Here is a 13,846-nt window from a genome sequence, read left to right as displayed (position 1 = left end):
GAAGATCTTTTGCAGATTTTGGGAGTGCTTTTGGTGGAGGCTTCTTCACACTCATCCTCGTCTTTAAATGCTAGGGTCGTTCTACTCGTTGGATGTTCCAAATCTTTCTTTTAGTTGGATTTCTCATTCTCCCACTGGCATGTTTATTTGGCTCAAGGTGCCGATTTAGAAGTCGCCATGACTCCTCTCTCTCTCTCTCTCACAAAATCAGAAAGGCCGATTCTACTACTACAAGTGCTAGAACAGGAGCAGACCCAGGGCTGTTTTGGTTGTGTGGGACAGCTTGGACAGGTTCGGGTTTGTGGTGTATGCAGGACAACGTTAGACAGGACATTGGGCGCAAGGCCCCTCCATTATTTTGGCTTTTGGCTTTAAGGGTGACGCCCGCAGTGGGCTGTGGTTGTATCTTTACCCGCCGCGGAATGCTTGATGTAGGAGACAATGTATGCATAGTGTGGATGCATATGTGCGCTTAGTGGCTCTTTTTCGGACAGTGATTAAGCATGAGGAAGTTGAGCGATAAAGCCGACCTCCTAGAGGATGCCATTCAAAAGTGCAAAGAGGAAATGACGGAGACTATTACCAAGATGAACCGCAATCTATTGGGCACAAAAAATATGCTCGAAGGACGCGTCCTGATCCAAGAAAGCAAGATAAGCGCACTGGAAGACTGAGTGACGGCTCAGGACGAAGAGATTGCGTCACTCAAAAAAGATCTCGCCGAAGCACGATCAAGCAACACACTGGAAGAGGGCGAATTGCAACCCTCAGTAATCGAAGAAATCAATACTATCAAGGAGCAAGTTCGGGCCATCAAAGAGGGAGAAGAGCAACACAAAGAGATGACGACTTCTTGGGTGGATGTTCTTACAAAAACGCAGCAGAAGGTGGATGAAGCCGAGAAATGGATCGAGGTGGCCAAGAAAGGAAAAGGCAAGGAGATAACGTCCACATCCACACCCACTATCATTAATTAGACACTAGAGGAGGAGCAAAGAAGATGTGTGCGCGCTTTACATGTGAGAATTTGCGGACTTAAAGACAAAGGCAATGTGGACGAAGAGGTAAAAGAACTCATGGCCTTGATGGGGGTTCATGAGCCGACGCACACAAGAGCTGGAGAGTGGGCAACATAAAGAACAATGGAAGCAGTGGGGAAACCTCAAAAGAAAGGGCACTCATCCTCCGTTTTCCCTCCATGGAAGCGAAGAAGTCCTTCTTGAAGAAAAGGCCAACTCTTAAAGAGACGGGCATTTTTCTCGGGGATGATCTTACTCTCTTGCAGATCGCTCATATGTAGGAAGTAATGCCGGAGATTAGAGCGGCAAGGGGGAAAGGCAAGATTGCCTTTTACTGAGATGGAAGAGTAGTAATACTGGAGCGACGCTCCACATGACTGTGCGAGACTTATGGGACCACACTCAAAGTGGCGGCGTGGAACTGTAATGGATCCATGCGTCTTGATGTGGGTGCTTTTGAGGATAGCTTTACTGGAAGAGACATCATCTTTTACTCTGAGACACACCAGGCCCTTGGGCAATCCATGCCTCACATCAGTGGATACAGATGGGAGACAACCCACAGACAGGAGACATGCTCAGAGCACAGAGGAAGGGGCTCGGGGGGAGTGGCAATGTTATTTAGAGAGGATTTGCAGCCATTGATACATATAGCCCGCAGGGATGAGCAGGCTAGGTACATGTGGGTGAGATTGAAAGCAGAGACAGGTAGATATCTCTACATTGCTATTTGCTACCCCCGAGTACGTCGGTCTATGCATCACACAGAGGATAGTCCCCCTTTTCTATATTGGATGATGACATATGGGAGTTCTCTAGAGATGGTGACATTATCATTCTAGGGGACTTCAATGCTAGGGCTGTCCATCACCAGACAGTGTTTTATGATACTTCAGAGGAGATGCTGAGAGAGCTAGATGTTGTAGAGACGGGCCTGTCCAGACTATCATACGATGCGGAAATATACTGAATATGGACGACACCTGATAGACATGGGCACTGCACATGGATTGGCCATCTTGAATGGCATACAGAGGTTTCTTGCTTCGGGAGGCTTCACATGCTTCCCACATAGACATGGAGCCAGCACAATGGACTATGTCATGGCACAACCGAGCCTCATCTCTAGTATCCAGGACCTCACGGTTGGACCCAGACCTGTTGGTGTGGCAGTGGATCATGCTCTTGTATCGTTGACCATTTCTTTTCAGTTTAGTGTAGCACACAGGCTACGGGCAACAACCCCTACTCGCTACACCTTCACGCGGGAGACAGACTCTGTATACATAGATGGGATCTACAGACGCCTGTGCACAGAGGAGCTAGGGCGACCTCTGGAGGAGCTTACTACTATACTGACACAGACACTACATGATGCAGCAGCAGAGGCATACCCACACACCTAGCCTGAGCAGAGACGCCGTTCAGGGAGCATGTCCCAGAACTGTTGGTATGATGAGGAATGCCGGGACACTAGAGCTAGACTTCAGAGGGAGGTGCTTTTGGGGAACATCACTCATAGGCAGTCACAGATTGACTTCTGACGCCTAGTGCGGCGGAAGAAAAGGGCATTTTTGGCTCGCCTAGAGCAGGATCTATACGAGCTATTCTTGAGTCAGGACTCACGTGAGGCGTGGAGGCTCTTTCATGAGCACTCCCCCCCCCCCCCCCCCCCCCCCCCCCGCCATCACTTCTACAGAGGCCTGGGGCCAGTATGCATCATCTTTGTACACAGTTCTTGAGCAGCCCCCCCTTCCCGACCCCCCCCCCCCCCCCCGATCCATGCCCGCACACATGTGGTTTTTTCACCGCTGAGATGGTGAGGAAGGCCATTGACAGGATGAAGATTGGGAAAGCATATGATCATGATGGCCTAGTGGCTGAGCATTTCATGCATGCCAGAGATTTACTAGCAGAGCTTCTAGCAGTTATGTTTAACCGTGCCATGTGTGAGGGCTTGCTTGATACCTAGAGCCTATCTACTATTGTACCTATCTTCAAGTCGGGAGAGCCTATCGAGCCTGGGAACTATCGCACTATCATGATTGGACACACATTGGCACGGTTGAACGCATCTATTCTTGAGTAGCAGTTGAGTAGATGGGCAGAGAGAGAGGGGATGCGCGCAGCCGGGCAGGTAGGTTTTAGGAGGGGTTTTTCTACTCTTGACCATATCTTGACACTCAGAGCCATCATTGAGGAGGGCAGATCGCTTGGGAGACGGATCTATTGTAGCTTTGTGGATTTCGTAAAGCATTTGACACAGTGCCCAGAGTGAGATTGATGCGCAGATTACAATAGATGGGAGTACCCACAGAGCTCATTTGGGGGGTCATGGCATTATATAGGTCAGTAGTGGGGCATGTACGCACCCCGGAGGGTCTATCCACACAGGTTTACTCCACTATTGGGTTGAAGCATGGCTGCGCGCTCTCTCCTACTCTATTTGGTATGTATGTAGATGAGGTTTCTGACTACATTGAGAGAGATGGTGATAGAGGTGCATAGCTAGCGGCGACATGGATTCCACTATTGTTATATGCTGATGATATTGTTTTGATTTCTGACTCTCCGGAGGGGATGCAACGTCAACTGGATGCTTTGCATAGGTTTGCCCAAGAAAGTGGTTTGTTCGTCGACCTTGGTAACACCAAGGTCATGGTTTTTAATACCACCCCACAGTGTGGATCAGGAGGTCAGCGCCCGCCTTCACATACGGACAGGAGAAGGTGGAGTATACAGATGCTTACACTTACCTTGGAGTGGTTTTCAGTGGACCAGCATTTTCATTGAGGAGGGCAGTAGAGACTAGATTGACCAGAGCCCATGCAGCATTGGGTAAATTGGAAAGGATATGTTCACAGGTTCAGTTTCAGGAGCCTTGGACGAAGCTCTGGCTCTTTGACACTTTGGTGGCCTCTGTATTGCTCTATGGAGCTGAGATTTGGGGACCTTCACTGGACCGTCACGGGAGGACAGGCCGCAGTGATGGATGGGGGGACATGGAGAAGCCTCTGGTCTCTATGATCTCGCGGCTCATTAAGGCCAAGACTTCAGTACCACGTGCTATTATACAAGCAGAGCTAGCTGCCTCCCCACTGGTGGTTGAGGCGCTCATTAGATCTGTCTCCTTCATACACCGCATGTGGGAACTTCCCAGAGACAGATATGCACGCCTTGCACTTGAGTCCTCTCGACAGTTAGCCGTGCAGGGAGATACAACATGCTGGTATGGGGAGATGACGTCATGGTTTCAGGCGCATGGGTTTAGCATAGACAAATTGCCTCCTTTCCAGTACTCACTGGATGCGCCCTCTGTGACTCTTACACAATCCGAGATCACCAGGCTCGTTCGCCAGGACTTGACTCAGCTAGACACCAAGAGGACATGGATACAGCTAGTACAGGAGCTAGGCATGAAGTTGGCTTTCTACAAAGAGCATCTCCTCCAGCTTACGGAGGATGGTTTTGTGACGAGGCCCAGATACATGGACACTCACCTGTCTCATGGGATACGATGTGCTATTGGCCAGATACGCACATCTTCACACCAGCTGCGGATCGAGACTTGGAGATATAGCGGAATACCAGCAGAGGCCAGGACATGCCCCCTGTGTGACATCGAGCCTGAGACAGAGTTGCATTACACATGCCACTGCCCCGTCTACTACGAGATACGAGGCCGCTTCCATTGCTTGTTCAGAGAGGGCTTTGGACCAATCTCTAGAGTCATGCGATATGAGGATCAGAGATGCCTGGGTTTGCTTTTGTCGAGCTACGCAGACACAGAGAGAGCTTGATGAGAGGAAAGACTAGCCAGTCTCCGAGACAGATCACAGACTTCTTTAGAGCTGCCACTGGACACCCGGAGAAGTTACTACCACAGCAGAGCTCGTCGCTTTACACCAGAGGCATACTGATCGACCGAGCGACTAAGCTGGGGAGATCCAAACGCCCACGACTGCGGAGGACTACACAACATCGACAGAGGCTGCAGCAGAGGATCCGTGTCACTTTGGCTCGACATGCACGATGCCCGGTCAGACTACTGACCATGGAGGAGATTGATGAGATCCGCCAGCGACCGATGCTGGATCTCCCATGATCTAGTTATCCCAGCTAGCTGTTTTAGCGGCTTAGTCCACACTCAACAGTCTAGGATTCCATAGGATTCCATAGTATTTTATTTTGTCATCTTGTTACTCTGACTTTGTATCAGATCCACCACATTGTAACTTTTTGGTCTCATAGGTCACTTTGGCCTTTTGAAGACGTTAATATAACATTTCATTTCATTTCATTTTCTCTCTCTCTCTCTCTCTTGAATTACGGAGCATTATTTACTCTCCCTCGTCTTTATTGTCAAATTTTTCAGTTTTATCATGGCCCACTGCCTGGTTTGTATCAGTTTTTCAGCTGTACCAGCTTTGCAGCTCTGACATTGCTAATGGCTATTGTATTAATACATGCACTAGACATAGGCTCGACTTGGAGCATCTCCAAGGGGTTTTTGGTAATTGAAATTAGCTGAGAGAGAGAGAGAGAGAGAGAGAGAGAGAGAGAGAGAGAGAGAGAGAGAGAGAGAGAGAGAGAGAGAGAGAGAGAGAGAACTCTGGCACGTGCTCTCTGGCGCGAACCCTAACTATGGCTGCTGTTGTGCGATTCTGCCTGCTGCATGCGCGCGAAAGTTAACTGTGCGCGAACCCTAACTATGGCTGCTGCTGCGCGATTTTGCTTGCTGCCTGCGAAAGTTAACTGCGCACGAATCTGCAGCCTGCACGCGTCTCTGCCTGCCTTCGCGAACCTGCTGCTTGCACGAACCTGCTGCCGCCTGCCCGAAACCCTTATTGTGCGAACTGCCGCCTGCCTGAAACCCTAACTGTACGAAACCCTCACTGCCCAAAACCCTAACTGTGCGAAACCCTAACTGTGGGCTGCGCGCACCTGCCTACTGCCTGCGAGAGAGAGAGAGAGAGACAGAGAGAGAAAGAGAGTCCAAGCTTCACTTTGGGTCCTGCTTTTATCATTTGCCAATCTCGCCCATTCTTCATGGCTGCTCCTCACGGCGCTCCATCACCACTTGCCTGTCGCGTGGATTGCACTTGCGACCTATTGACACGCATTGACTCCAAAGTACAACACTTGGCTCAGCATGCCTTAGTTGGCCGGATGATTGGACAGTCTCCACCCCGATCTTCTATACGTGATTGGTGTTAGACTTCATTGGGTACTACTCAGCGACGGATCTCGTAGCTTACACTCCTTGGCAGAGGCATATTCATGGTACGTCTTTCAGATCCCGCCACCACCTCAACTCCTGGCTCGCTCTCCGATACACTCTGATCGCAGGATGATTTACTTGACGAGGTGGTATCCCGAGTTTTCCACTGAGGAGTTTGACAGTCAACAGCTTATTCCTAGATTCCCTCTGATGCTCTCCTTCCCGGATATGCCTCTCCATTTTATCGATGAACATCTCCTCCAAATGATTGCTGCTCATTTTGGCACGGTAGTTCCAAGATCCTGCATCTTCTCATCTGGCCCACCTCGCATTCAGGTCTTGGTGTTTGGGGATACTTCACTACCAGATAGAGTTACTGTGGCTGTGCGCGATGGAGACTACTCTCTCCGTATGGTAGTCACTGGCCGCCCAGGACAGTGCTTGGTGCTATGGAGTGGAGTGATGTTTATGCTTGCTATTCATTGCCTATGGTCATTCATGTATCCTCAGATGTGGTGCTTCCTATGTCTATGCGCATTTGGGGTGTCAAAGCTGTAGCATCGGTAATGCAATGTAAACAAGCTGAGGTACGCAGTTGGTGCAATGAGACACCCTATCTTAGAGAGGGCTTGCGGGTAGCTTTCACCTGAAGTTCACCCCTTGGATGGCCCAGCTGCCTCCAAGAAGATGCGCAGTTAGTCAGATGCTATTCAAACTCTTTCATGCAGTCTATGGATTACATGTAGTTTCTTGGAATGCTAATGGTTTACAGTCTTCTCGGGTAAAAGGTTCCCGTAAGCTTTTACTTTGCAAAGATTTACACGCTCATGTAGTGGGCACTGTGGATATATTGCTAGTACAGGAGCATAAGATTGCCACTCCCTTTGGCAATCTCATGCCCTCGGGCGCCCGTACTTTTTGGGAGCCTGCTCTGGGCCTTCATGGACAGAGTTGCGGTGTATGCATCTCAGTGGGACCACGTTACATGGCCTCAGTTCAGCAGCATGGCGCCCTTGTCGCTGGCAGAGCAGTTTATGTTTCTATTCGGATTCGGGAATCTATCATTGGTTTTATGTCAATCTATGCACCCACTACTCCTCGGGAGAGGGCTACATTTTGGTCCTCTTTGGCTGTTGTTCTACCTGTTGTAGACTCTTGGGTTGTTGTAGGTGACTTCAACAATGTTGAGAGCGACTCTGATTGGCGATCCATCACACCTCCAGTTCTATCATCCATCTCTCCCGATGAGCAGCCAGCTTGGGATCGATTTCTTCTAGCTATTCAAGGTGTTGACGCCTGGCAGATACCCTCTTTTGGTCACCACCCTGCTACACTTCATTACTCTTGGGGGTTTCAGAGACAGCAGGGGAGATTATTAGAGCGACTTGATCGTTTTTACATTGGCCCTTGGGCAACAGCTGTAGGCGGATTCACTACTATATGGAGAGGGACCAGCCTCTCAGATCATTTACCCATCTCATTGTTTATCTCCTTCACTAGATCCTCTGCACAGAGACGAGGCTGCCGCATCCCTGACAGTATTCTCACCACCCGAGTATTGCAGCAGCAGATTCGTGACTTATGGTCCACGGATGCTTCTTATTGCGGACCCCATGGAGAGTTTCTTGCTCATTGCATTACTCAGTCTAGTATTTACTGCCGTGATCAGACCGCTATTATTCATCGTCAGTTGAGAGTACGGGAGTCTGATCTTCACATCCGTCTTGGTTCCACTCAGCGCTTGCTTGAGGAGTGGCCTCAGGATACATACCTCGCTGCTAGACAGACAGAACTCACAGAGGAGATTCATCGCGTACAGGATGCTAGGTCTGAGTTCACTCATCATGCTTCAGTATCTCATTGGATAGCTAAAGCCGATCGAATGAATAAAGACTTCTTCGCTGCGCATAAAGAGCGCCCTCCTGGCACCACCCTTCGGACTTTGTGCGATGCTCAGGGGACACTACATATGCATCGTGATGTTATACTTGATATGTCTGCAGATTATTTTGAGACATTGTTCACTGTTGATGTATGCACTACTGAGGTTTTACTTGCCCGTGAGCAGATCTGGCATCACACGCGACACCGTTGTACAGACACTATGGCAGAGATCTTGTTGGCACCCTTCACACTTACAGAGCTCCATGCTGCTATAGAGAGTCTTGATCCATCCTCCTGTCCAGGAGAGGATGGCCTCACTAGAGCTTTCTTTTTGACATATTGGGATGTATTGCATATACCGCTGCTTCGCGGTTGTCAGGAAATCTTTGCATCAGGATATATGCATCCGGATCTTTGTTCAGGTCTCATATCTCTTATTCCGAAGGGGGGTGACACCACTCAACTCCGACAGTGGAGACCTATTACCCTACTCCCTTCGGTCTATAAGATATTAGCGTTAATGATCAGCCATCGCTTGCGGCCGTTCTTACCAGATATTATTCATACTTCTCAGACAGGCTTTGTCATGGATCGATGCATCCTGGATAATATCTTCACTTTTTATGAGGCAGTAGAATGGGCTAGATCATCTTTTGAGCCTCTCGCTTTTTTCAGCCTTGACTTCGAGAAAGCATACGATCGTGTTGAGTGGGACTTTCTTGAAGGAACTTTAGCCCGGATGGGTTTCCCTTCGAGATGGATCTCAGGCATTTCCGCTCTCTTCAGGACTGCCAGCAGTGCTATTACTATTGGTGGCCGTGTCAGTTGCAGTTTTGAGCTTTCTCGATTTGTCCGTCAGGGATGTCCTCTAGGAGCATATCTGTATCTGTTTGTAGGAGAGACTATGTCTGACTTTCTTCGTGCTTAGAGTCATGCATTTTGTGGCTTGACCATGCCAGTACCTACAGCTCTAGACCTTATCGATCAGGAGTTCACTGATGACACTATGCTCATGTTACGCTATTTGCTAGCTGCTCTTGATGCCATACGGGAGGCCCGAGAGGTTTTTTGCATTGCCAGTGGCGCTCGCATTAACTAGCATAAATCCTATGGGTTACTGGTTGGCAGTGATGACATACCTACTTGGGGGGTAGCTGATGGTTTCACATGGCTGCGTGACCGGGTCAGACATGTAGATATCTGGGCTTTCAGGTTGGATTCGATGTTACCTCATAGCAGCAGTTTGCACCCGTACTATAGTCTATTCGCAGGAAGCTATGCCATTTGTCTTCACGTCATCTGTCGTTGGCTCGCCGTGCATTGGTGCCAACCAAGTCATTCTGGCTACAGTATGGTATACGGCTTCTTGTTGGATGTTACATTTTGGTGTGATAGCTCCGCTCCGCCGCTTAGTGCGGAACTTTTTATGGAGTGGCACAAATGGGACTACTGATACCCGTGCTCGAGTTCGCTGGTCCACAATTATTCGTCCTAGGTCAGAGGGAGGCCTTGGCATTATTGATCCAGAGTTACAGAGCCGCGCCCTTCTTACCAATCTTATTGTTCGGGGTCTTTTTCCCGGACAAGAACCTTGGAAGATGCTTCTTCAGGCTGCTCTTTGCGCAGTGACTCCACGACTCGGCACTAGAGATGGTCATACTTGGCATACAGGGTATCATTTTCTCTTTACCTTCTTACCAATCTTATTGTTCGGGGTCTTTTTCCCGGACAAGAACCTTGGAAGATGCTTCTTCAGGCTGCTCTTTGCGCAGTGACTCCACGACTCGGCACTAGAGATGGTATGCCAAGTTATCATTTTCTCTTTACTGATGCCCTGTATGCCTCCCTCTCACCCTTCATCCGATCGCTCCTTCAGATTTGGGTTTCCATGCGACGGGCTATCATACGCTCACCTCCCTCATGTCGTGAGGAGATTGAGCGCAAGCCTCTCATTTGGAATGCTGCAGTTCTTGATTCTTCGATTGATCCACCCCGTCAGCTTGGAGAGAGGACTCGCATTGATTGGGCTGCCTGGGACACTGGCCCTGCTGCCTCTATGCGGTTGTTTCATGGGACACTTATGTTGGATGCTGATTTTGTGGCAGAACATTATGACATTGGTCGCGGGGTGACAGACAGACTGCTTGAGGTTGATTCCGCCGTTCCTTCACAGTGGGATGCAGTCATGAGAGGCACGGTTCAGATGCCTCCCCATTGTGGCTGGGAAGGCTTCTTTGCTCAAAGCACTCTCTTATTAGCTCGTTTAGACATCATGCTATTCACAGTTGATACTGACCAGTCTCAAGGGATTCATGCTAGATTGACATATGATGCCACCTCTCCGCACCTTGCCCTTCCCGGAGCTCGATGGAAGGCCATCAGAGTAGTTGGCTCCCGCGAGAAGCGTCGTTGTGTTGACCCCCGTTTCGCTTCCGCTGATGCTGCACTTTAGAGGCTTTGGGTGTGGGAGGGTCGTGCCCTATCTCAGCTTTATTAGGACCCAGGTGAGTGGCATTGGCCTCACTCTGAACCCACCGGTGCACCTGTATCCTTCTTTGAGTACACTGTCAAGATTGGACGGTTAGCATTGATGAGACAGCAGCTAGAGCAGCCCACTCGTATGCGTTTCTGGTTACATTCAGGCCTCTCCCATGCCTATCTGCAGCAGTTTTGGTCCGCCATCTGGGATTTACATGCGGCTCGTTGTATTTCTTTTTTCATGTGGATGATTGCACATGCGGGACTTCCAGTTGGGACTTGGCTAGTTACTATGGGTCATGATCCGTTATGTACTCGCTGTCCTTTGCGACTACTTGAGTCACCTGCACACTCACCTGCACACTGTCTTTGGTCATGCTCAGCTTCCCAGGTAGTGTGTAACCGGCCTGTTCAATCCAAAAAGGGCGGTAGACTTTACTTTAAACCTTGATTTAGCTTTCACCCATTATTAGTCGTCTATTATACCTGCGCTATAGTGACACAAGAGAGGGGAATGGGATACAGATGCTAGAATGCACCTGTATGAGAAGACCGACAACAGATTGGCCCCTAACTTAGGCGCCCCTTTCGGTATTTCTTTATTCTTTAAAAGAGGGAATAAATGCTGTGGATCCCTACAAGCTGCCCCGCACAATTTTGGCTGAATTTCAACTGTTCCGGCCTGATTTCGGCAGCATAACTGTACTAGGACCCTTCACAAACAGTATTCCCATGCATTGACTGACCTTCCCGACGCATACGGGCACTTTGCAAAACCTGGCGAGAATCTGCAGCACGCTGAATTCTCTGTTTTCAGCCCTGAAAATGCGCCAGATCACCTGTACAGCGGTCCCCTTGCGTCCCCGAACCTCCTCCGAACCTCCTGGGGGTATTAGGGTCCGTTTAGGGCCAAAACCCTAAACCTGCAAAAATACACAGCAGGCTGTAATTTACTGTTTCGGGCTCCGTTTCGCGTGCCGGTCGCATCCTTAGCAAGTCCTCGAGCTCGCGCACCTGTAGGGCTACTTGCCCTTTGAATCGGACAAGATTTCTGGCGTGAAACCTCTCCGAATTCACCTGTACCTGCGGGGGAATTAGCCGTTGGCTAATCCAGTACCTGTGCAAGAGGCTCTTGCCTCGGCAATCGCGCATGAACCCACACAACTGTACATTGGTCAAATGAAGAACCCACTAGAGGGGCATAACATACTGCCAAAATGGAGAGAGAGGGCAGTGCGTAGCGTGCAGGGCATCACTCCTGGCACCGCACTGTGCATAAGAGGGAAAGCAAGCACTCCATAGCTCTTAACCTATGACCAATCTGAAAATGAGGCTCTCCCCCTCCTAAATTCAGCGCCACTTCTTGTTGCATGAGGCAAGTGCACCAGAAGGTGCCACTTGGCACATTTATAAGCATTTTCCCGTTTCGGGGTTGCCGTCTAAAAATATCCCAACCGGTTGCCCAATTGACTTCACGGCAGAGTAAGAAAATGTTCCCCTTGTCATTCCGGAGGTAATGACGTCAACACATTTTCAGGTCCCAAAATAGCAGTTCCCTAAATTTTAGGAGATGCTGCCATTGTATCTTTCTAGGTCATCCGACCCTCTTTGTACACTGCGGCCACATCCAGAACTGAAATGTAGCCTCTGTAGCAAAGGATTCCACTTTGGCTAGTCAATGACCCCACTTGGCTAACCATAGTCCTTGTCCAACCTTAGTGCTCTCTTGTCCTCAGGCCTGGACTCCCTCTGGACAGTTCCACACTAGCTATGCAATGCAGGGCAGTTAGATTTCCCGAGGAGTGTTTCCAAAAAGTGAAAGTAAATAGATAATAAGAAAGAAATCAACAAAAAGGATAGATAGTAGTCACACGCTGGTGACATACCTCCCTCTTGAAATCTCAAAAGTCCTCGTTTGCATCTATGTCGTACATGCTTACTGTCAACACTGATGTATTCAACACCTGTCGACACGTATACGACACATACATGCTCATTGTCAACCCTGGTGTATTCAACACCTCGTCGACTCATGTATTGCCTGCGTGTGAACCCTGTCCCAATGACATAGTGGTAGCTTCGCACTCTGCCATTGCTTTGAGTCACTAACTTTCCAATGACAAAATGGTAGCTGCACATTTTGCCACTGTCTTATAGTACACGTTGGATCCCGTAACACTTTCGAGCATACCCAAACCGACAGTTTAAGAATGCAATTACACATGTACTCTTCAATAGAAGCAATCACTGTATCCTTGACAAACTGACAAGAAATACTCACTTCTATAGCACTAACCAAACTTTTGGACATTCCATAAGAGCAATTGCCAAACTGACAATCTGTACAGCTCTAACATTCATGTAACAGGTATTTGATTTGAGCTCACTTTAAATACCATGTACATCATTTGTTTCAGAAGCCATTGTTACACTGACAATCCATTTAGCTTTGAAACTCAAGGGGTCAAGGTAGGTTGCAAATCGAAGGCTTCCAGGTAAAGTGATAACACAGTTGGTGACTCTGCAAGTTCACCTTCTTCCATCCACTTAGCATCCATGGGTAGATAGTTTCTGAACTTTACCAAGTAACGCCTAACAACCTTGCCTTTCACATTCCTTTCTTTGTGTGCCAAAATCTATTCCGGGACCAAGATCTCGTCAAGTTCCTCGACTTCCGGCTGATCTTTAGTGGCATATCTTCTGGCAAATCACCCACATAGGGTCTGAGAAGACTCACATGAAATGCATTGTGAATCTTCCAACTGTCAGGCAATTGCAGCCTATATGCAACATCACTGATTATGTCGCATACTTGAAAAGGCCCATAGTAACGCATGCTGAGCTTTGGAAACAGTCTTTCCTTGTCCTTCATCTTCTTTAACCTTGCCTTTTCAAAGCGTAAAAGCACCCAATCACCAAGTGAATATACCACTTCACGACGGTGACGATCAGCTGCTTTCTTTTGCTTTGCCTGAGTCCTTTCTAAGGCCACTTTGACCTTCTTGTACATTTCATCCATGTCCTGAACATACTTATCTGCTTCAAATATCTTGTCGTTTGTATGCAGTATGGGAGGAACTTTCTTGCCACCTTCAACTATCTCAAAAGGTACCTTGCGAGTTGATGAATGCACTGTATTATTGTATGTATACTCCACCAATGGCAAATACTGGTCCCACTTTCCTTTATGCTCTGACACATAGCACTTCAGCAGATCTAGGACAGTAGAATTTGCCTCTTCTGA

At 48.6% G+C, this 13,846-nt stretch overlaps 1 protein-coding gene across 1 annotated transcript in view; it reads left to right on the top strand.

Moving 5' to 3' along the window:
* The window catches only part of CCT (RNA polymerase II transcription mediator), a 77,780-nt gene that overhangs the window by 37,040 nt on the left and 26,894 nt on the right, over positions 1-13,846 (top strand). The gene's annotated exons all lie outside the window — the stretch shown is intronic.

This window comes from Adiantum capillus-veneris, chromosome 8 (assembly GCF_014529385.1).
Source record: "Adiantum capillus-veneris isolate H3 chromosome 8, ASM1452938v2, whole genome shotgun sequence".
Taxonomy (NCBI): Eukaryota; Viridiplantae; Streptophyta; class Polypodiopsida; order Polypodiales; family Pteridaceae; genus Adiantum; species Adiantum capillus-veneris.
The sequence above is the reverse complement of the archived record's forward strand: the minus strand, read 5'-3'. Positions and strand labels throughout refer to the sequence as shown.